Source organism: Thermobia domestica, chromosome 2, assembly GCF_964235325.1.
Source record: "Thermobia domestica chromosome 2, izTheDome1.hap1.1, whole genome shotgun sequence".
In the NCBI taxonomy this organism is placed as follows: Eukaryota; Metazoa; Arthropoda; class Insecta; order Zygentoma; family Lepismatidae; genus Thermobia; species Thermobia domestica.
Genome location: NC_137455.1, coordinates 74,500,608 through 74,526,287, shown reverse-complemented (window position 1 = coordinate 74,526,287; position 25,680 = coordinate 74,500,608). Strand labels below are relative to the sequence as shown.

The following is a 25,680-nucleotide window of genomic DNA, read 5'->3' as shown; positions in this document are numbered from 1 at the left end:
ATTTCAATCCTCGATTGCACAAATCTATTGTAGAGTTTGTTGTAAATGTCTATAATGAATTAAAGGTTGTTAATCCCTTGCAATCGGAATCAAGAATAATTGCATCGATTCGCAATTTGCTTCCATTCAAATTACAGCAGATCTTATTTTCCACACAGTGTATGAGTTTCAGTCATTTATTAATGCTTGTACAATGCTACGAAACTCAATACCATGCTATGAATCTAACACAATCAGGAATGGGTAAAAATAAGAATAATTCAGATCATTTGGTCCCTGTTCGGAATTTGAATATCCGAAGTGTGAATAATAATGAACCGAACCTAAGACGAGTATACTCTAGCAATCAAAATGAACAAAATAGACAAGGTTATGTAGGGAATCCGCCTAACCTAATTAATCGTAATAATTCCTATGTTAGACCATATAGTCAAAATAGGTTTAAAAATAGACGAAATGTATGGAGAAATTCCACCAACGCAGCGAACTACGTGGATAGAAGTAATGGAAGGATAAGAGATGGTACTTCGTATCCAAATTCAAATCACGATGAAAGACATGTACAACCTAATGTAGAACCTAACCACGATTGTGCGGTACAATGCACTTTATTAGATTCATATGCCAGTGCGAATGTAACATGATTACCGTCCACGAAATTAGGTTAAACCCATGTTGGTTATAGATTCTTGTGAATTTTCGTTTTAAAGTTTGTGTTAATATTAATAATGAAAACGATGGTTATAAATATTTGAAATGCATCTAGTTAAAGAGTTAGTAGCACCCAACATTCTTGATCAAATAAATAAGAATGAAAAATAACAATAGTAATGAAAAATGTGTTTATTTAATAACAAAAAGGTGTCTTTTGTTTCTGTAAAATAAATTTATTTACTTCCATTTGATTATTCAAACGTAGGTTATGTTTAATTTTTATTCTTTCTTATTAATGTGAAGAATCACAATTCAATTTATAATTAGTTAAAGGCAAAAATTATTTTATATCAGATTGATTTGTGTTTAATTATCAAAGATTATGTTAGGAATAAGATCCATTCTATAAAATCAATTATTCAATGACTACCTTGAGTGAAATTCTTCTTTATTTTGGACATCTTAGTGCTACTATGTATACATTACAATTGCAACATCTAACTTATTTGTTATACCATGCGCCCGAAAAGAACAAATATTATTTGTCACATCATCGTTTGTAATAATGATCGAAACTAGTAATCTTGATAATTTGTGTTTCACCCTCGTTAATTATATTTCTAAGCGACGATGTTTTTAATGATAAAGAATAAATAATAAGGTAATAAAAGAGAAATATTAATGAAATCAAAGATTTATTGTAAATGTATTTATGTGAATGATAATAACTAATATTTTATATATATGAGGGTTAACCAAAAAAAAGTAATGAAGATATATACGAGGTGTGATCAAAATATAAAGAACATATGTAATGTACGAACATTAATCTAATCAGACCAGTGGTTCTTGAATATAAAAGCCAAGCCCACTCATGACTTTTATATTCAGTCCCTTTTTCGGGCGACATTTTCTATAACGAAATACTTTAGTTTGTATAATATTAACCTGTACCTTGGGCAAAAAGTGTTCATAAATATGTAATATACTTAGTAGAATGTTCATTTTAAATTAACAGAAAAGAAGAATGTTTATAATATATGTAAGAGATTATTATGGGATAGTTGTGGCTATGTACATGTTATGTGTTGACCTAGTCAAGTGAATTTATGTATTTTACGGTCTTAAAAGGAATATTTAAGACATATCAAGCAATAAAGGTGAGACTAATAATCTTTGAATATCTGAGTTGATTTTTGCATAAAGAAAAGTAATTATCGCTTCGTAACTGATATTTTACAAGACGAACCAGGTTGACGACGCTTTTCTATAGAGTCGTTATAATCTTTAGGGGTTGTGATGAAAAGACTAAAGATATGTGGGGATATATATAGTGACTATTAGGGGGCAATGAATAGGAGCTTGTGATTGACTGAGAGAAGTGCTGGTTCCTGATTGGCCGTTGCTGTGTTTACGAGAAATGGCTTTGTTGAACGGCTGGTTTTTGCTCCTGCAAAGGCTCGACAAGATAGGACTGAGTTAAAGTCCATTGTCTCTATTGAGACTGTTCTTTTCACGTAAATGGCTATGGCTTCTTTTACTATTCTGTCTCCAAAATTGCTCACTTGGCTACTATGGTAGTATTTGTAAAATTGACTTTGTGTTCCAGCTCTAAGTTATATTATGCAAGTTCTGACTTGTCGGGTCGTTAAAATCATATGTAGCTGCTGTGTTCCTTGCATCGATGTTCTATGGTACATCCAGATTGCCCTATATATGATCTGCCACATACGATATACTCTAGGAGCGCGCAAGGGAAGGTCGTCTTTCACTGGTTTGAGTTGGCTGGAGGTTTGCGAATAGCTCTTATAGCATTTTTGGCAAATATAGTTTTTCCATATATATTACAAGTAAGAGTCACGTGTCTCCGTTGACGACACTAGCCAAAATAGCATTGAATATGCAGCAGCAAGTCTCCATTTCAGAATGGTCGATTGTGTACCAGAATGATCATGAGGCTCTGAGATTGAGGAGACGAAATTGGTTGTTGGTTTATTTGAGATAGAAGATTTACCCGTGACATCGACATATTGAAATGAACAATTTACGAAGAAATTCATTATATTATGGTGTCCATGTATTAGACAATGTATGACTTTCCAAAGCGTCACCAGTTATGTTATGTTGCAAACGACGAACAGTTTTACGGAATTAAGTGATTCAATATTGTTGTATTGTTGTATATTACTCGTTTAAGACATGCTTTGTCAATGGTATTATTTCTGTATCATGTGATTTAACATGTGCAATAAAACACGTAGCCTTCTCTATATACTAACAAATTTTTCTCAGTAAAGTTTATTCTAAAGGAAAGTATTTGTCTTTTATGATCAACTCTTAAATCATATAAGATAAACGAAAATTTGACATCGACCATTCAATTTTTGTTACATTTACCAAACATACAATTTTTCGATATCAGATAACACGATATTATTTATTTCTCTACCAAAATTAAGTCTATAAATTATTCCTTTGATAGACAGTAATGAGGTTCACATTTCGAGAGGTAATTTACACTAACCATTTAGTAACATTTTTCTTTGCTACTTTTTTTTAAAAATAATTTTAAAATAATATGATATATCTCATTATTAAATCCTTCCGTGATATTAGATAAAGAAAAGAAGAGACCGTACCAAAGGGTGTCATTAACGCGTTACAAAATGCTGATAATATAGTGTGTTGCATTTCTCCCTTATGTATATATATATTTCTTGAAGCAAAGTTTTGAACACACGTTAAATGAATTCTAATTGCCCTAATTTTGAAATCCTCTTTGGAGTATCTTTCTTTTATTTTATTTTTTCCTATTCATTAAAAAAGCATTCTTAATAATAGGTAGTAACTTTTTTTTGACCCAGATGCGACGCAGAAATAAATAGGTTAGTCGGACAATGCCCTATCTAAGAAAAACTGACTGACCCCACCTTTTTATAACTTGTCTCAAAAATTCTAATGTTGAACCTGTTAAACGAGTCTTCCCTGTTCTATTAAGGAAAAAAGTATTATATATATATAAAAACAAAGGTTGAAATCAGCTTGCGGCTGACAGGTGTATAGTTCCTGTCCATACGTAAAACAGGTCATTCCTACCATCTTCTCGGAAGTGGTTATACAGTAAGTGGTTATTGCATTCCTTAGTACTTAAGACTGTATGAGTGGCCAACCGTAATTGCCTTTGCTGGTTTAAAAAAAGCGTACTACCCTCTTATTCTTTCTTTAAGTTTTTCTGGTAATGAACAGGGGATGTGATGATAGCATGTGTTTCTGCTAAGAACTTCAATTGTTGCGCTGCAGAACTTTTTTTCTTTACTGTTTTATTTTTTTGGTCCTTTTAATGTATTACAAAATATATAGAGAGTAGCCTATATGCTACTACAGTGTCCCTACGTGTCCTTCAGCTGTGAAATAATAAGGACAGGATTTGCCCGAACGCAACAGGGTGGAGATGAGATGGCGAGACGTATTTAAGTGCTTTTTTTTTTTTTTTTTTTTTTTTTAATGATCATGTATTCTGTATAGAGTATACACCTCGGTCTGATTGTCATGCAGGACGCTGACTCCCTTTAAACTTTCAAGGTAAAACTCTGTTCTTTTCTTATCTTTTTGCCAAACAACTCGTTGGATCTTCTAAAAAAAATAGTGTATGTGCTATTTTTCCTCATCGAAAGAGAACTGTGCCAATTTTAAAAGTAGGAAAGGAAAAACTAGATTAGCTGGTCAAGGATATGGAGACTACCTAACTAGGGCTCCCAATTCCGGTTTGGGTGGAATTAACCAGGAATTTTACATCTTATTCAAGTTTTCTTTTTTCACTGGGACGGAATTCCATCTCCCATCTCTTAAGTAATAAATATACGATACGATGGTTACAAAAATAAATGAGTAAATGCAAGTTTGCAACCATTGCAATCATATATCTCAAGAAAAATATCGATTTAAAAATTTAGCTAAAGTGACGTCGATTGATCTTCCCAGAAAAGTGTTTGCAAGTAAGAAAAACAATTAGTGTTACTGTATTTTTCCGTGTATATCCCTTAAGAGATCCGGGGTTTTTGGGCTATTTTTTAGACTTTCAGTCAAGCAGCTACTGCATCGTCACTATTTATCCTAGGATCATGGTTCATACTCATTCTCTTCAGAATGGAGCTGGCTTTCAAATGATACCACTTGCATGCTCATACCATATACCAGGAGCGGGAAAAATGATGTCAAAGGGAAAATTTCGGAGGGAATTTTTTTCTCGCACTTTGGGCCCCCCTGGAGCGACCCTGTGTGAACGTAGCCATCTAAAAAAATCTGATAAATAGTACTTGGTATACTGAATGTGTGTACCAAATTTCAAGTTTCTATCTTGAATACCAAGGGCGGGAGAAATTTTATCAGGAATTCCCACCATGCCCCAAATTACCGTAAAACACCATGATCTCAGATAAAAAATTTCCTGAGACATCCCTAATTACCCTAGGGTCATGTTTCACCCATCATTCTCTTCAGAATAGAACTGCCTTTCAGGCGGTATGACTCACGTGTCTCCATCATGTATCTAAGGCGGGAAAATGAGGAAAAACGGGATTTTTTGGGTCTAAATATCCTTTTTTCAACTTTTATCCCCCCTGGACCTCCCTATTTTAACGCAGAGATCTGAAAAAAAATTTGGTAAATACTACTCGGTGGGCTGAATGTTTACGCACAATTCCAGTTTTCCAGGTGCAAAAGTAAGCCCGCCAAAAAAAAATATACCGACAATGTCCCATATTCCCGTATACAGAGGGAAATCTTTAAACATTCCCTGAGACATCTCTAATTACCCTAGGGTCATGTTTCGCCATCATTCTCTTCAGAATAGAACTGCCTTTCAGGCGGTACCATTCACTTGTCCCCATTATGTATCTAAGGCGGGAAAATCCCGTGAAATGGATTTTTTGGTAAAAAAATTCCCTTTTTCAACGTTTAGCTCCTCTGTACCCCGCTGTTTTAACGCAGAAATCTGAAAAAAAATCTGGTAAATACTACTCGGTGAACTGAATGTTTGTGCACAATTTCAATCTTCTAGGTGGAAAATAAGCCAGCACAAAAATAGTACCGAAAATGTCAAAAATTCCCCTATACAGAAGTATGTTTTGATAAAAATTCCCTGACACTTTCCTAATTACCCTAGGGCCATGTGTCGCACATCATTCTCTTCAGAATAGAACTGTCTTTCAGGCGGTACTATTCACTTGTCTCCATCATGTATCTAAGGCGGGAAAATGAGGAAAACGGGATTTTTGGGTAAAAATATCCCTTTTCAACTTTTTGACCCTCTGGATCCCCCCCCCTGTTTTAACGCAGATATCTGAAAAAAATCTGGTAAATACTACTCGGTGGACTGCATGTTTGTGCAAAATTTCAATCTTCTACGTGCAAAAATAAGCCCGCCAAAAATACTTTACATAACCCCCCCCAAAAAAGTATTACACGAAAATATAAATTTTAGACTTATGACGTCATCACCTCCTATGTCTCGACACAGGAAGGTGTGAAACCATCCGTAATGTCTTCTGCAATGCCTCTGGACTTGAAAAAGAAAAAAACCCGGACGAAAAAGCTCAAATAGGAGAGTTATAACGCAATGTACCATGAAACACCCCGTACTCAACCCCCAAAGGGATATTCATAGGGGTTTACTTTCTTCTTTACTCTGAGAATTCAATTATCTCAAAACAAGACATTCTCTTTTAAAAAAGTTTGTCTTGAGCTGACACTTTTAGTAAGATCAAAATTTTGTCATTTTTTTCTAACCTAGTAAGTACTACTCTGAGTATTTCTTTTCTTTCTTTCTTTCTTTCTTTCTTTCTTTTTCTTTCTTTCTTTCTTTTTCTTTTTTTTTTACAATGGAATATACCATAACACTAAAAGTACTTTTTTCTGTTTGTGATGATGATAATACTTTTGCGAATTTTAATTTTTCATTTAAAAAAAAATACTTACATCTAATGCTGTAAACTGGAGACAACAGACCTGACAGTTATAAAAATATAAATATATATAAGTACTATAACGACTCACCAAGGGTAGTCGTCAACCTGGTTCGATCGATGATATATGAATCTCGAGTGGTAGTAATAGTTTGCATGTAAAAATATCTTTCATAATTATACATATTATTATTCTCACCTTTTCTATCAAAATTATAAAGTCGATGAACGGTATCAAATGATTTATTAGTTGATACACTTTTATGTATTTTCATTCAAATTGTCATGCACACATACAAGATGATTAGGTATCCATAAACAACTACATAGCAACCAACTACATAACACTATCTATATCTCTTACAGATATTAAAAAAACATTCTTCTTTTGTTAATATTAAATTAACATTCTATTAAGTATAGTGCACATGTATGAGCACTTTCTGCCCAAGGTACAGGTAATTATTAAACTATCCAAAGTATTTCGTTATATAAAATGTCGCCCGACAATTGGACTGAATATAAAAGTCATAAGCAAGCTTGGCTTTTATCTTCAAGAACCACTGGTCCGTTTACAATAATGGTCTTACATTACATATGTCCATCACATTTTGATCGCCCCTCGCATGTATCTTGATTACATATCATAGATATAGATACATTTATAACAAATCTTTCACTTCATTAATACTTATCTTTCATTACATTAATTATATTTATTTCATTATCATTCATTACATTATTATTATATTTTATTATTAAAATGTCGTCGCCCATTTATTTAATCTTTGAAGGGTGCGAAGTCAAAATCGTAAGAAACAAACATGAGTTACCATTATCCAGGGCGCATTATACAATAATTATATTAGGTGATATTTTAAAATAAACATTGGATCAATAAGGCATCAAAATATAGAAGAATCTCATTCAAGATAGTCGTTGAATAATTAACTTAATAGAATGAATCTTACACTTAACATAATCTTTGGCAGTTAAGTTTTCAACACAAGTCAATCTAATATAAATAATCTTTGCTTTTAATCAATTATGAATCGAATTATAATTCCTCATATTGCCTGTATAGCGAAGTTATAAGAATTATTTTCATTATTGATATTAACACATAAACTTAAAAATAAAAGTTCACAAGAATCTATAACTGATATGGGTTTAACCTAATTTCATTAACGGTAATCAGCTTACATTCATACTTGCATATGATTCTAATAAAGTACATTGTACTGCACAATCATGATTAGGTTCCACAACATGTTGTACATGTATTTCATCGTGATTCTGATTTTGATACGAAGTGCCATCTCTTGACCTCCAATTACGTCTATCCATGTAGCTTGTTGTATTCCTGTAATTTCGCCCTATATTCTGATTGTTTTTATGTCTACTTCTGTTGAGTGATCTGACATCAGGATTACCACGATTAATTAGGTTAGGCTGATTCCCTACATAACTTTGCCTATTTTGCTCGTTTTGATTGCTAGAATTTACTCGGCTTAGGTTGTGTTCCGTATCATTCACATTTCGGATATTTAGATTCCGAACAGGTACAAAATGATCTGAATTATTTTTACTTTTACCTACTCCTGCTTGTTGATTCATAGCATGGTATTGAGTTTCATAGCATTGGACAAGCATTAATAAATGGTTGAAACTCATACACTGTGTAGAGAACAAGATCTGTTGTAACTTAAATGGGAGCAAATTTCGAATCGATGCTATTATTCTAGATTCCGATTGCAAGGGATTAACGACTTTTAATTCGTTGTATGTATTTACAACAAACTCTACAACAGATTTGTGCAAACGAGGATTGAAATGTTGATTTCTAATGGTGGCATCTCGATTTGCAAGCAAAAAGTCATTTTCATAATTCGCGATCAATGCCGCTTTGAATTCCTCATATGTATTGATGTGATCACGTACTGCTTTAAACCATAAAGAACATGGTGGGAGTAATACATGAGGGATTAATTTCATATATTGTGATCTATCTATACTCATTATATTGCATTCGTCCTGAAATTTTTCCAGGAAAGAAGTAGCGTTTTCATTACATTTACCACTGAATTTACTCATAGCCCGTATTTCACTCATCTTAACACTTAACTTTACCTTTCTTTTATCATTCCGTGTACTTATTGGGTGACAATTCCTATCCATGACGTGATATGTCGTTGCACCATCCCTTTTCCGCCCATCTGTACTCTTCGGATGAATTTCTTCCAAAATAATATCCTCATCAGACACAGGTGAAGGCGAAGTCATCTCTGGTGAGTGGGGAAACTCCAAGCGCTCACTACCCATATTATTGTGGTATGTGTTGTCCTTAACCTGTAGCGTCCTAATTTCTTCCTGTAGAGTAGCTATCAATTGCGTATTTGCACGTATGTTGTTAGAATTATTGATGACCTGAATCTTTTGCTGTTGAACAGAAGATTCTATTACTTCTAAATCCTTTTTTACATCACTGATTTCTTGGCTCAGGTGATTGTGATTATCCTGGCATTCCTCAGATATTCCTTTTAACTTTTCCTCGAACTGCGAGGTGATATCGTTCATTGTCTGGATAATTAATTGTTTCGTTTCATCTGACTTCTGCTCCATTCGTCTGCTTAATTCCTCGTATTGCTTGTTGGATTCTTCGGAGTTCTGCTCTATCTTCTGTTCTATCGTCTGCTTCAATTCTTCGCATTGCTTGTTGGATTCTTCGGACTTTTGCTCTATCGTCTGCTTTAACTCGGTAGTCATCTGAATCAATTGTCGCTGTAAGGCTAGCAAGATTCGGTCTTCTGATGTCATTCCTGGTGCTACACTATATTCACCGTTGTCACTATTATTGGATTCATTCTCCATTGCTTCACCGTTCATTTTTCTTATAATTATCCTACCACTCCTAAGTCTTGTGAAATTTGTATTCATTAACCTTATTACAAAAGTAAATTCACCCTTACTTTGCTTCGGGAATGAATTTACAGCAAGTTCCCGGGTGAGGTAAACCAAAATTTTTATAACGACTCACCAAGGGTAGTCGTCAACCTGGTTCGATCGATGATATATGAATCTCGAGTGGTAGTAATAGTTTGCATGTAAAAATATCTTTAATAATTATACATATTATTATTCTCACCTTTTCTATCAAAATTATAAAGTCGATGAACGGTATCAAATGGTTTATTAGTTGATACACTTTTATGTATTTTCATTCAAATTGTCATGCACACATACAAGATGATTAGGTATCCATAAACAACTACATAGCAACCAACTACATAACACTATCTATATCTCTTACAGATATTAAAAAAACATTCTTCTTTTGTTAATATTAAATTAACATTCTATTAAGTATAGTGCACATGTATGAGCACTTTCTGCCCAAGGTACAGGTAATTATTAAACTATCCAAAGTATTTCGTTATAGTACCAATAGCAATAAAACTAACTATACTTAGCGTCACCCGAACTGGCGTGTGACATCAGCCAATAAACTCGCAATGCTCTGTTACTAAACCTTCAGGGAAGAATCTAATCATTCATAATTAATTTTGTTCGTATTTGAGGACAATTATGAATGATTAGATTCCTAGAGCTAGGGCTGTCCAAAATCACGAAAAAGTTAAATTTTGTGACTGCTAAAATTATTTTCTAAAACCACTCTCTAGTACTACCCATTTTCTATAGTACCAACCATTCGTTGCCATAAGAAAACCTTAACTTTTATATAATTTGTATTTCGGACTTCCATTACAAGTAGCTCAGTCAAGCAGGTCCGGATATCATGCGTGGAAGTAGATTCACAGCATTTAACAATCAAACAATAATAATACGGATTCCAAATCTCAGTTCCAAAATTTTAATGCTTATTTCAATTACCAGGATACAAGAGCCATATTACAGCTGTCTGCTTTTAAACGATCCGGATTGTAGGATACACCAGTTATCTCACCACTTTACTTCCTACAGCCAGTACATACTCGTATATTATTTCAAGACAACGACGTATTTCCACATGACTGCGAAGCTTTATAAACAATGGTTAAGAATACATATAAAACATTCGTAACATCCATCTCGTGTTAGTACATAGGCTGTAATATTAGCTTTCTAAATTCCGTAAAATTCATATTATTTAATAAAATAATTATTGCATACAAATCAAACTTAATAATTTTACATTGGGAATCATCTGGGATAAGGAAGTAGGCGGGGTTAGGCTCTTAGCAATTCATATTATATTGATTGATATTTCTTGAACACATCTTACCATATATATCAATTTGCAGCACAAAAGAATATGATTGTCAATACAATATGGTATTAAACTTAGACAACACCTCAAATTGTTTAAAAACGTCAAATTAATTCGTTTCGTACATTTATTAATCTTCTCTGTTTACGTAGACATTCAGTGTATATCTTTTCAATCGATCAATAATTAAAAAGAGAAAAAAATGCATGAATACAGAATTTAAAGCACTTTCCGCCCAGTGATTCATTTAGTATCCCAGAAAACCATAATTTATCAATTTATTTTAATAAAATTTGAGTTGAAAATTGATAATAACATTTTAAAATTAGTAACAGCAAATCATAAAATGAAATGAACAAGTATTTACAAAACAATCAAGTAATGACAATGTAGACCAAACAAATCAAATTTGTAACGACAAATCAAATTTTGTAACGATCGTTTTTCAGATCGTTACAATTTCAAAAGGCCCTATTTCAAATGCCAGAAACTGTGGATGGTGGTCCTGATCAGCATAAAGGAAGTCATGCATACGAAATCCAAAAATGCATATTATATCAATTTTCAGTGGGTGTGCAGGGTATTCTGTACAGGGTATAATTCTCAGATATGCTCTCAATAGAGCTTTCAGATATGCTCTGATTTCAAGGAGGGTCCAAAGTAGGCAGAAGGTAAGCCTTAACAACAATCGACATCCAGTGCTTCGGAGCGAAGTCGGAAGTGTTTAGAACCGGCAGCTCCATGTTGTTTGTGTTCGGAATAACGTGTTATGCGATGTATTTCATCACGGTATATTTCACGTTTTCTTCACTTGTATAAGCGTGAAAGAAAACATTGCAGCATGCGTTTTTGCGAGTACGAGAGACCGTGCTGCTGACGATCCTTAACACTTCCGACATCGTACCAAAGAATACCGTGTTTACTGTTATCAAGGCTTATCGTTTGCCTGCTTTTGACCAATCATAAAGTCAGAGCATATCTCAAAATTCGGTTGATGGCATATCTGGGAATTTTACCCTGCAGGGAATAATTTGTACACCAATTGAACATTAATGAAACATGCACTTTTGGGTTGCGTATGCGTGACTTCCTTTACGCGATAAGGACCACCATCTACAGTCTCTCGAATTCGAAATAGCGTCTCTTGAAATTTGGCTTTTTTGCGATTTTGGACAGCCTTAGCTTTGAAACTACGTACTTTTCGTCATATGTACATATGAACTTTTTCTCTTATTATGATGTGAAAAATCACCTCTTACAGTTTGTCGGTATGGTTCATTAACACACCCACACACACACACACACACACACACACATACATACATACATACGTACATATATATATATATATATATATATATATATATATATATATATATATATATATATATATATATATATATAGGGCCGGATTTAGGGGGATGCACCGGAGCACTTGCACCCCCCTTCGTTTAAAAATATACGCTATCTAAAATGAGAAGCTAGGAGTAAAAATAGCAACACTTTCTGAAACTTTTCGCCTTCATGTTTCCGTTTGGGGCTTAAAAGAAAGCGGAGTTTTGCAAAAGCAATAGCTTAAGTCGATTTTCTGAAGGTTGAAGAAAAAGGATTCAAGAAACAAAACAATATTCTTAATTCACATTAGATGTCTGAGGGCATTTAAAAAAAAAATCAAATTTAATTCGAATGTAGTGGTAGCTATTGGTGCACTATATATCAGGGACCCATTACCAAATATTTGTCCTAGGGTGAGTCAACCCATAGTTAGGTACCCTATACGTAATTTAGCCATGGTTCTATTAAATTTTCCCATTTCTATATAGCTGTTCATAGTAATGGCGTAACATTCGTTCGGCTTCCAATTCCTAGTGGAATTAGGAGCCTTGTAAAATGGATTAGTTGATTTATTCGAGTTTAACTCCCTTTTCAGCTATGTGGAACGGAACTTTTTGTTTTAAATAAAATTTGGAGTCTGTCAACCACTACTCTGTTTTGTATCCGGGCCACCGGGAATCGAACTAGGGAACTTCGCGCACAAAAAACACTCGTATTAGCAACTTTGCCACGATTGAGTATAGTTAATTATGAGATAATTGTTAAGGCTGTCTTATTTAGAAAAGATGTCTTAAAAGAATATCGGAAAGTGTTTCTATTAGAAGAGGTCTGACTGGTCTCGAATCTCGTCTATTCGGCAATCGTACGGATGGGCATTAAAAATAGATTATGTTACTATCGTCGATAATTAAGATATGCTGTGTGAATTACACATAAAAGCATTGATAGGAATGGCGGAAAAAGGAAAAGAAGGAAGATACTTTGCCAGTATTAGACTAATCAAGAGCTTCGAATAGGACACTTTTGGTTTGTGCTTAATACTTACAATATTTAGTATTGGAGTGATATCAGCATAGAATCCAAATTCCTTCCTTATCGCAGATTGAATCTGAATCTTCCGTATCTAAAGTAAGAATGCTAGCCACTCAGCTCTGGTATGGTATTGAGTGTTTGGTATTTTGAAGGTATTGTGCCTATTTATGCGGAGGGACGGAAGGACATTCAAAAAATTTGCCTTTTCTGTGTAAAGGGACCAGAAAACTTCTTAATTCGTCGAAATATAGTACGACATTTTTATCATTGAGTGATGTTCTTGAACCCTTAAGAAAACTGAAAAACTTCCATTATACAGAGTTATTCAAAAAGAATGAACCAATTTCAAAGCCCTGTTTCGTAATCCTCAAGCACATGGAATGAACATTTGGAAAAGTAGGTTTCTAAGTTTTTAGTAATTGCCGCTTTAAATATGTCGCTACCTCCAAGGCCGGATTACAGTAGGGCTTAGAAGGGGTGTAGACCAGAGCCTCCAGGTGGATGGGGCTTCCACTCTGATCAAAATCTCAACTGGCCGTCTAAAAAGAATCATACAAGATACAATCATCATCATAAAATAAAATATGACCAAAAGCCTGGAACAAATTTTGTTTGTTACATCCACCATCTTAATTTGGAAAGTTCCATTACGTATAATATCATCTAATGCATGGCATGGTTGGTGTCGTAGAACTGCCATACCAGTCCAGTGTAGTTATTCTTGCTAATATCTACGTCTTTTTTTCATACCTTCTTGATCTACCCCAGTCTCATTGTAGCCGAGTATTTGAAGTGTGTGATTTCTGTGCAGCGCGTGGTGCAGAGTCAGGCTCCCGGTGGAGAAGGTACAAATCCAAAGATCTTTTTCATCAAAAAATTTCCAACTAAAATCTAATACATCCCGTGCTTATCTTGATTTCATTATTCATGTGATATTCGGTAACAAGTTTCTCGTATTTTGAAATTTGACCTTCTCCATTGGCCCGTTTGGTAGGCTAAATATTTTCCTCAAAACTTTTTTTTTTTAGAAAACGCTTAGGCATTACGCTTTTCTACGAGTTTAATACCAACTTTCATATCCACACAATACCACGACGGACGTTCAAGTCAATTCGGGACTTACTTTACAGGTTTTAAATCCAATCCAAGGGTAGAAGTGGTGCATTCAATGAGAACTGGGAACTGTGTCGGGTTACTGGTGGGCAGGATTCATTTTGCGCGAAGGTTCGAAGATCGTTACTCAAGATATACGGAACAGCGTGTAATTATGAAGTTTTTACTGAAGGAGGGCATTGAACTAGTTGAAATTTATGCACGATTTTAGTCACAACATGGTGATGAGACATTGAACCGCAGTAAGACATTTGAATGTTGCAAGCGTTTCAACGATAACCGTATTTCTATCCCTCATGATTTCGTTTTCCTAATCACGTGTTTCTTCCCGTTGTTTCTTGGATCATATCATACTGTAGAGCTACATTCAATGTATGGTTGAAGTTTCACCAATCTCTGCCACTTCGGAGTGACAAAGCGAACAACACTTCCTTACGTCCTTAGATTCAAGTTTTAGATTCCATTGTGCATACGTACTGAAAAAAAGTTTTTCCACAGAAATTATCTATCCAGAGTATATAGGTAACGCGAATAGCTCAGTCGTAGAGCATTAGACTTTTAACCTAACGGTCTAGGATTTCTAGTTCCTGTTCGGGTGATGTTGACTTCTTTTGTACTTTAAAAAGTCCAAATATTAATGAGTTGAATAATGCGAAGACTATTTCTGCTATTATGACAATCAACAATTGATCCTGAAAATGATATGGTATTTAAACAGACGCATGAAAGCGTAAAACGGATGTTAATTTTGATCAACTAACATTTCTTCACCAGAAAAGGAAAGAAATTTTACTTTTTTCCCTACGAGGCCGGTTAGCTCAGTTGGTTAGAGCGTCGTGCTAATAACGCGAAGGTCGTGGGTTCGATCCCCTCACTGGCCATCATCTTTTTAATCCAGCGGTTTGATACGTTTTGCCGTGAATCTAGTTCCCCTCTTCTGCATGCTGCTACGGATGCGCACGAGACAATATTTGTGGCTGTCTCGTCTCGAAAATGTGCTGTAAAAGTGGTGTCTCGACTCGAAAAATGTATATTTCTCTATTGGAAGACCGTGTCTCGACTCGAATTTTGTCAGGAAAATCCTGTCTCGACTCGTCTCGTGCGCATCCCTACATGCTGCCTGCGGGTGGAAGTATTGCAAGCCTATATACCAAACGCATATACTGTGTTTGCTTGTTCAAGTGAGTAGATGTGCCTTCGCTCTGTGCAACAACCTTGACGTGTTTACCTTCAGCTCTGCTTTTCTTAGCAATCAGGTTTGCTTATATTTGTTTCTTGTTCTTTTTTTCTGTGGTTTTGTGACTGAATTAGTTGAATGAACCATGTCTTTAAAAAGAAAATGAAATGAAACCTTTAAGTTTTACGCCCCACGGTTATGCCGGTTAGGCTAAAGGAGATGGTGAGAGATGAGTGAAATTGTAGAATGAAGAAAGTGGGATGAAACGGGAGAACCCTGAGAAAACCCACGAGCACGGTGTTTTCCACCACAAAGTCCACACGGCGCGAGCTGGGATCGAACCAGGGACTCCAAGCACCGTAGGTGAACGCTCTACCACTGAGCCACCGCGCCCCCGTTTTTAAAAAGAGTAGATACCTTAAAATATTATTTTGGTGGTGTTTCGTAGCGACCAAGTATCTTGAGGTACTTTAGTGATAATTTCAAGCCACCAGTGGTTTAGTGATAATTTCAAGCTCCTGTTGATACTTCACCTGTCAAGTTCTGCTCCATCCATCCCAACTTAGTTTAGTGAGACAAGGGTCGCTTCTCCTATTATAGAAGTAAGTACGATTAATAATGAAAATCGAAATCGTAGCAACCGTACGAAACGTAATGAATTGAGTCAGAAACTGTTTTAAAAGTCTGAAAATGACACAAATGCATCTATTCTGTCTGACAATTACTGATATTACGTCGTAATATGGTTCTTAATAAATGTGCTATATTTTAGTGGATCCAGTTCAATTATGTTACAATACGTTAGTCTCTTCTTCTATAATGCTTTATATTGATTTGTATGTCATTTAGATGTTTTAAGCTTCACTTTACTGTTTTTCTTGCTAGTAATTATACCGTTATATTTATTTTCTCCGCTCTTTCTTTTGTGTTGGTAGGTTTATGTGCTTTCAAGTGTAATGATGGTTAAAATTGCTACGATTAACATTAATAATTTGCAAAGTTCCACCAAGCAGTTTGTTCTTTGTGACTTTTTGCGCATACAGGACATAGACGTTGCCCTTTTACAATAGGTTGGTATTTCTGAACTAAATCTTAGTCCATTCTATGTTGTAGAAAATAATTTTGGCAATAGTGGCACAGGTACAGCTATTGCTTACCGACATTGAACAAGTTTTTCTTCACGTTTATTCTATCCATCCGCTCGAATAATAGTGGAAATCAATCTTGTCAGTCTTTATTCTCCGAGTGGTTCACAAGCTCAAACCAGGCGAAATACTTTCTTTTCGCAGGACGTTGCTCTGTCGCTTTTACACAATGTTGACAAATTAATTTTGGCTGGAGATTATAAGGGCTGGAGAGTTTAAGGTCTGAAGATCAAACCCCAGTATTTAACTACTGCCATATCCTCCAGGAATTAATCAATGGACTTCATTTATGAGACACACGGGTCTGTCTGAAGCCACAAGCACGGGATTACACTTATGTATCACACCAGAGTGCATCCCGCCTTGACCACATATATGTATCTCCTGTGTTGGTGTTATGCATTAAGCAAGTTGAAATTACAACACCTGCTTTTCCGATCACTCAGCTTATATCGTATCTTTCACCTTTCCTGATCTAACTGTTTAATGAGGACGGGGTTATTGGCAATTCAACACATCGTTATTGGAAGACGATCAATTTTGTGATGAGTTTCAGTCCAAATGGCATTATTGGCTTAGGCAACGTCAATACTTTCCCACCGTTAGTGACTTGTGGAATACTTATTTCAAACCAGGGTTTGCTAGTTTCTGTCGGTGGTACTCATATGAAAAATCCAGAGATCTTCATAATCTGTTTTATTTTATACCAGTTGTTTGCGAGAAGCTCGCTGTGCAGCTGTTTCTGACTTACCTATGCTCTCTCAGGTTAAGCGTTATCAAGCTTTGCTCCTCAATATGCATCGACGCAGTGTAGCTGGTATCAAGGTCAGAACCAAAGTTCCAATAATAGATGCTTATGAAACGCCATCATTATATCATGTCCTCGAAGAAATTAAGCGATGCCAAGGAAAATTGATCCACCAAATCATTGATGACGATAGACATCTTCATAAGAATGTTTCTTCCATTAAACATGTGTTTTGGATGCAGTACTCAGAACTCTATAGTATTGCAAACACTACTCTAATGTCCGAGGAATTTTCTACACCATTTTCTGGTATTCTTGATGGTGCAGCACAACAATCTTGTTCGATCTTTTAATATTGAAGGTGTACGGCACGCTATCCTCGCAGCTCCCAAAGGTAAATCTGCAGGATTAGATGGCATATCTGTAGAATGGTATGTTAAGTTTTTCCCTCTAATTGGTGAAATATTGACCTGTCTCGTTAATGAGTATTTCAATAATAACCCACAGAGGCTGTATCGTAGTCCTGGTGTTACAGTATTTATACGTAAGCAAGCACACCTTACCAGTGTTATCTACTCATTAACAACCCATCACTCTCCTCAATTGTGACTACAAGTTGTTTGCCGGTTGTTTGAAAAACAGACTCTCACAATATATTGATATTCTCGCTGGACCATATCAATATACAAAATTTGGAGTGGAAAAATATATCACGTACTTCAAACTATTTGTGATGTTATTGCAAATTTTCAGACTCACACTACTAGTCATGCCTTACTTGCCTTTGATTTTAACCAAGCCTTTGATCGTGTAGATCACATTTATTTGAGGTCAGTATTGAGCCATATGGGCGTCGGAGACTTATTTGTCCGTTGGATTCCTGTATTATGATGCTCAATCGAAACTAAAAATCAATGGGTTCCTGACTATACCTCTTAAACTCAAACGCAGCGTCAGGCAAGGATATCCATTAAGCAGAAATCTTTTTATACTTTATACCTGTCTCTTACTACATAGCATTGCCCAACATATCAAAGGTCTTACTATCTGTAATGTTCCTGTTAAGATGTATTGTTTTGCTGATAACATGCATGTTTTCCTTCGTGATCCACAGGATTTAGAAGTAGTTGAAGATTGCGTTCACCAGGACTCTGAACAGTCAGGAGCACTTGTTAATCGCCTGAAATCTAAACTTATACCATTAGGATATAGTTTTACGAATGCATATACCCATTTTCTGCCGGTAGTGAAGGTTATGAAAGTACTTGGCATTTATTTTTCCTGCAACTTGCATAAGAGTATAGCGAAAAATTTTGAAGATATTTTTCTGAAGGTCCTCTCTGTTTTACATCAACATACATCTCGTCATCTGTCGTTGATAGCTCATATCTACTTTGTGAATATATATCCTTTCCCAAGTTGTGGTATATCTGCCAAATTTTGCCTATGCCTACATTTTACATTCAGAAGTTTACAAGCATTGGTAACTGGTTTGTGCGGACATACATGATTTTTCGATTACTCTATCCAAGTCCATGTTTACCATATGTTGCTGGAGGACTTAACTTGACCCATGTTGCAAGTAAAACAAAAGCTTTATTCTCTCACATAGTATTCCAAAACATTCAAAGCATTGGAGATCAACTCAGCACTACAATTCTTCGTCTCTCTTAACTACCAATGATGGAGTTCTACAAGTGAACTTATCTCTGATTCCTCCCGACTTTGGGTTTTTTAAAGATGTAATATGTAATTATTTCTACCTGTCTGCCCGTGGCCTCCAACTCTTACCACAAACAGTAAAAATTCTCTATAATTTGTTTCTCAAGAACAACCAAGCCAATGTCCTCAGGTAATTACCAAATTTCTATCTGCGCTTTGGCAATGTATTTGGAGGAACTTTCATTTATTTTTTTAATCAACCTTAGTTAGTAAGATTATTCATGGCTTTGGATTAATTGTTTTAACAAAAGAGACACTGACCAAAGCTTAAAACTTTATTTTAAATTATAATTTGTAACTGTTTCGGATATCTAGCATATCCTTCTTCAGACACGATCGAAATTAATGAAAATACAGACATATATATATAAATGTTGTTATATATATATATATATATATATATATATATATATATATATATATATATATAACAACATTTATATATATGTCTGTATTTTCATTAATGTCGATCGTGTCTGTTCGTTATAGTACAGAACTGTTAACATTATAAATACTTAGGTTAAACTACATCACCTGAAAATTACAGATGACAACCACTGTTGTATTTGTGGCAAAGTTGATACTTTAGAACATCGTCTCATTACCTGCAACGAATCGATCTCAGTTTGCAAGACCTATAGAGAATATTTATGTAAAATAAGCTTGGATTTCATTATTGTTCAAATGATCTTGTTTCCTGATTTTAACTTTTTTCCCCCTAAAGAGAAGCAAAATTTTGTTGTATGGCTAACTGCTATTACAATTGAATTTATTCTGTCCCCTAGTTCTCCTCAAGCACATCACACATACAAGGATTTCCTGTGTTTTCGATATGGTAAATTCCCACCACCAAGAAAGAAAACTTTTTGCACATTACCTGAATTGCCTCTTGTATGAAAACGCATTATAATTGACATATAGAGTTCTTATTATTTTCTCTACTATATATTGACTTTGTAACTACAAGTTGTACCAATGTGTAGTTTTATTTTTTGTACTTTCCTCTAACAAGTAACAACATCAATTAATGACAATAAACAAGTTTTTAAAAAGTTGGTTAGAGCTTCGTACTAATAACGCGACGGTCATGGGTTCGATCCCCTCACTTGCCATGATTTTTGTAATCGAGAAGTTTGACACGCTTTTGCCACGAGTCTACCTTCTTTTTTTCTGCATGCTACCTGCGAGTGGGAATATTGTACGCCTATATACCAAACCAAACACAAAACCTGAAATTACGAAGTGAGATAGCAATAAGTAAAGTCTTTCTTCCACGAGAAATCGTCTCGTCATTAAAACATGACAAGAAGTACGTTTTCAAATTCGAAACGAGGAACAAGAATTCTCGTAATATATACTCAACGAGAAATTCCGGACCTTAAAGGCAGAGGGGAGTAAGTCATTATTTCCCCCTGAAAATGAGTTATTGCTAGATTTGAAACGCGTGTTCTGATATCTCTTATTCTTAGAAAGCTTGTAGTTGTATTATGAATACTTTATCAAATAGCAACAATAAAATTGGATATAAGTCCGAAGGCATTTAAACGTAAAAAGAAGTAAGTCACTGTTTTCTGTCTCTCCTGAAAATTTAATAAAAATGACTTACTCCCCTCTGCCTTTAAGGTCCGGAATTCCTCTCGAGTCTTGTGGGCAACACTAGTTTATCCACGTCTTAGATATCAACTTTTAGTCACAGTATTTAAGAAAAAAAGAAAAAGAAAGAAAAAAGAAAACTATAAATTGATAGTGAGATTATACGAACATAATGAACAGGATTTGTTAGTGTTTAAAGATACACAAGAGAATGCACAATAGGCTATGGTCTAAATGTGGTTATATCAAACCCTTCGTAAATATCTAGTGACACGGAATCGTTCTACATGAAATGAAGTGTTTTAAAAAATAATAATAATAATAAAAAAAACTAGCCGAGAAAATCTCCCAGAGAACAGAGACGAGATGATATTTCTAAATAAAATTAAAAGTCGAGAAAACACTTCTCTTCTCTTGTATCTACCCCTCTGTGGGTTAGATTTACAGCGAAAGCTTCTCTATCCAAAGTATGTATTGTTAGCCCGGATAGCTCAGTCGGTAGAGCGTTAGGCTTTTAACCTAACGGTCCAGGGTTCGAGTCCCTGTTCGGGCGATGGTGTGTGTTTTTTTTGTACTTCAAAATTCCAAATATTAATGAGTTGAATAATGTGAAGACTATTTCTGTTATGACAATTAATGGTTGATCCTGAAAATGAGATGGTATTTAAATGGACACATGAAAGCGTAAAGCAGATGTTAATCTTGATTCAATTAAGCTTTTTTTCTTCACCGGAAAACTGAAGAAATTGTTCGCTTTGCCAGAAGGCCGGTTAGCTCAGTTGGTTAGAGCGTCGTGCTAATAACGCGAAGGTCGTGGGTTCGATCCCCTCACTGGCCAAGATTTTTGGAAACGAGCTGTTTTATAAGTTTTTCCATAAGTTTAGCTTCCTTTTCTGCATGCTGGTTGGGAGTGGGAATATCGCATGCCTATATACCAAACATAAAATCATAAATTATGATTTGAAATAGCAATAAGTAAAGTTCTTCCTTCGAGAAAAATCGTCTCGTCATTAAAACATGCCGAGAAGTTTTCATTTACAAATTCGAAACGAGAAACGTCTCGTATTGTTTACTCAGCAAGAAATTTTTCGAGTTTCGTGGGCAACACTCTTAAATGTCAAACACTGTTTTAGGTCCTTCGCAAACTCCGACATTTCGTGTGTCAAAGACGTATGACAGGCTGCGTCGTCGCGTCGCTGATATTCGAAACACACCCGTAACGTGACAGATACTAGAACCTACTTCATGTGTCGCGGGAATGTGACTTTTTTTTAGCCAGAACAAGGGGACATTGCACTTTATATAGTTTGCAATATGCAATTTTTAAATTGCTGTAATTCTGAACAATCTGATATGTTCTTTAACAACAAATTGCAAGCACATTAATAAAAAGTAAGTATGTAGTCTGGAGTTGGTGGTCCCCCTTGAGCCCCAGACTAAATCCGGGGCCTAGTCAGTGTATTGCTTAATCCGCTACTGACTACATTAAGTATTACCTTCATGCCTCGCGGCCTCTCCTCATAAATTACATTATGGAGTGCCACGATTCATCAGAGTTATGCCTAAGTGCTTGTAAAACATTATTTTTCATATTTTCGTACAGTATACATATTAAAAACTCAGAACATATAAAAAATAACGAAATGTTATAAAAGTACATATTGGCCTGGGGGATCGCAGTTTGTGAATGTGTAAAATATATTTGGAAATATCTGGTCATTTGTGCTATTTTTTAAAGTCTAATTTGAAATAGTAAAGTGAAGCGATAAACAATGTAGTTTTATGCTGCAATTTCCACCAAACAGTTCATTGGCTTGGTGCCGAAATTTGGAAAATGTAAGAAAGTACAAAATGGCAACATCCACTGTACTTATAGATACGATTTTTCTCTTTTAATGGCACTTATCCATGAATCCACTATGGAATGCACAACACACTTTTTTCCCATGCTTTCGTCTTTTCAATTCTGTAGTTATCCTATAGGAATCACTGCTGAATTCCGTATACTATGTTATGCCTGAATTCCTGCAATGAAAGCGTCTGTATCGAAAACTTCCATTGAGCTCATCTTTCAGAATGAGTATCTGGTTGCTGACAAGAGAAATTGTGGCGCTTTGACGCGTCTTTGACACACAAAGTCGCGTAGTACGCGAAGGTCTTAGCTTGTGGCAGATGGCAGGTTCCCGCGACAAGCAGGTTCCTGTGACAGTATGACGCTTGTCGCGTAGTGTGCAAAGATCCCGTGCTACATTCATTGTAACAAATGGGAATTCATTACCCCGCGACAAGCCTGCGACAGAAAGAATACAATTGTCGCGTGTCTTCGACACACGAAGTCTCGTAGTGTGCGAAGAGCATTAGAGTTATATGACTCAGAGTATTAAAAAAAAACTATAAATTGATTATGAGATTATACGAACATAATTAACAGCATTTATTAGTGTTTAAAGATACGCAAGAGATTACAAAATATACTCCAATAATAAATATGGTTTAATGTTATATCACACCCTTCGTGAATATCTTGTGACAGAATCGTTCTGATCACTTCTGCATGAAATGAAGTTTTAAAAAATAATAAAAATATAAAAAACCAGAAGAGAAAAGCTTTCAGAGAACAGAGATGATAGTTCTAAATAAAATTACGAGGCAAGAAACATTTCTCCTCCCTTGTATCTACCCCTCTGTGGGTTCGATTCCCAGCGGAAGCTGATCTATCCAAAGTGAATATTGTTAGCCCGGATAGCTCAGTCGGTAGAGCGTTAGGCTTTTAACCTAACGGTCCAGGGTTCGAGTCCCTGTTCGGGCGATGCTGGCTTTTTTGAACTTCAAAATTCTAAATATTAATGAGTTGAATAATGGGAAGACTATTTCTGCTATTATGACAGTCAATGGTTGATCCTGAAAATAATATGGTATTTAAATAGACACATCAAAGCGTAAAATAGAAGTAAATTTTGATGAACTAAGCATTATTTTCCCCAAGAAAAACAAAAGAAATTTTACGAATTTGTAACGAGGCCCGTTACCTTAGTTGCTGGTCTACTGGCTAGCACGTAGGCTTTTGGGGTACGGGGTTCTGGGTTCGATTCCCGGTGGGAGAAATTTTGGAATTTTAACTGTTCCCGATGTTTCCGTGTTCGTGTCCCTGTCGTTCTAGGTTAATACAAAAACAAGTAATTAGTAGATAAGTGTTAATAAGGCAGTTCGGTGAATCAGTTAATTTTTTTTAAAAAGTTGGTTAGTTTTGCTGTGAGTCTAGCTTCCTTTTCTGCATGCAGCATGCGAGTGGGAATATTTCACGCCTATACACCAAACAACCTGGTTAAAGACAATAAAGAAGAAATGGGAGGAGAAATCGAAGATGCAACATAGAGCGACTAAGACAGTGATGTGAAAGAAGAGATTGAAGAAAAATTCTGTGATTGGCGATATGGTAGACAATGTAGAAAATAATTGGGGAATACTTGAACAGATTCTACTTGACACACTTTACAACAACATTGGCAAAATGGAAAGAGCATCGAGAAAACCATGGATAACAGAAGCGATGCTTAAGAAGATGGAAGAACACAGAAGGGGGGAAAACCACGGACATCAAAGAATACAGTAGGCTGAATAATGAATTCAGAAGAGAGACGGACAAAGCCAAAGAAAAGTATATGGAATAGAAATAATGTGAAGAAATAATGGAACGTCCGGGCAGATATGACCTGATGTATCAGAAAGCACAAGAATTAGGAAGAAAAGCTAACAAATGCACACGCATATTTGGAATCGAAGATGGACAAGGTCATGTAGTCACTGACCACCAAAGAAGTCTTGGAGTTTTCGAGGAATACATAAATGATCTGTATGACCAGAAGAACCGCTCCAAAGATATTGCAGCAGAGGAAGAGGTGAATGATGAAGTAAAAGGACTCAGTATATTAAAAAGTGAAGTAGTACAAGCCATCAAGGACGTGTGAAGCAGGAAGGCCATTGGAGACGACGACATACCTGTTTTACTCAAGGGATTACGAGACAATGCAATGAAAGTTCTGACTTCATTTATTAACAAGATCTACCTGAGTGGAGAATGGCCAAAGGATTTTCGTACTGTTACAATGATTGCATTACCCAAGAAAAAGGAAGGACAGGAGTGCAGCAATCACAGAATCATTAGCCTTATTTCTCACACTGGAAAGATAATTGCGCCCGTACTGAACAGAGGGCTGGAAAATAAGGTAGAAGAGATGCTGGAGGAAGATCAATTTGGATTCCGGAAAGGAAAAAGCACCAGAGATGCCATTGGGTTGATGAGAATTATCTCAGAACGAGTTCTTGACATAAAGAAAGAATTATGTTTGTGCTTCATAGACCGACAAAAAGTTTTCGACAGGGTTAATTGAACAAAACTTTTGTAAATACTTAAAGAAATTGCGGTCAACTGGAGAAATTGACGACTCATTTGCAATCTGTACATGGGACAAGGTGTCAAGACGCGCTTGAATGAAGGAGAAACCAATAGTGTAGAAATTGGAACAGGAGTCAGACAAGGATGTAGTATGTCGCTCCAATTATTCAACATTTACACTAATTGTTTAATGAAGGAAGCATTAATGGGAACTGGAGATTTCAATATTGCAGAGCAGATCATTAACAAGATGCAGATGATACAATTATTATAGATAAAACTGAAGAACGACTACAGAAGAGATTGAAGAAAAATTCTGTGATTGGCGATGTGGTAGACAATGTAGAAAATAGTTGGGGAATACATGCCGTGGGGAATTGACACTGGGAAACTATACGGAATGAAAATCAACATCGAAAAATCGAAAATCGTGAGAATATCACGTGAAAAATTCGCCCTTACGGGTCAGAGTAGAACAAAGAGTACTTAAAGAGGTCGAGTATTTCAAATATCTTAGAAGTATTTTGACGGAAGA

At 35.5% G+C, this 25,680-nt stretch overlaps 4 non-coding genes across 4 annotated transcripts; all 4 read left to right on the top strand.

Annotated features, from left to right (window-relative positions):
• Window positions 1–15,171: 15,171 nt before the first annotated feature.
• TRNAI-AAU (transfer RNA isoleucine (anticodon AAU)) lies at window positions 15,172–15,245 on the top strand. The gene has a single exon. It is a non-coding gene; the product is annotated as a tRNA-Ile (tRNA).
• A 5,984-nt stretch (window positions 15,246–21,229) lies between these two features.
• TRNAK-UUU (transfer RNA lysine (anticodon UUU)) lies at window positions 21,230–21,302 on the top strand. The gene has a single exon. It is a non-coding gene; the product is annotated as a tRNA-Lys (tRNA).
• Window positions 21,303–21,513: 211 nt separating this feature from the next.
• Window positions 21,514–21,587, top strand: TRNAI-AAU (transfer RNA isoleucine (anticodon AAU)). Its single transcript has one exon. It is a non-coding gene; the product is annotated as a tRNA-Ile (tRNA).
• Window positions 21,588–23,485: 1,898 nt separating this feature from the next.
• On the top strand, window positions 23,486–23,558 carry TRNAK-UUU (transfer RNA lysine (anticodon UUU)). Its single transcript has one exon. It is a non-coding gene; the product is annotated as a tRNA-Lys (tRNA).
• Window positions 23,559–25,680: the final 2,122 nt, after the last annotated feature.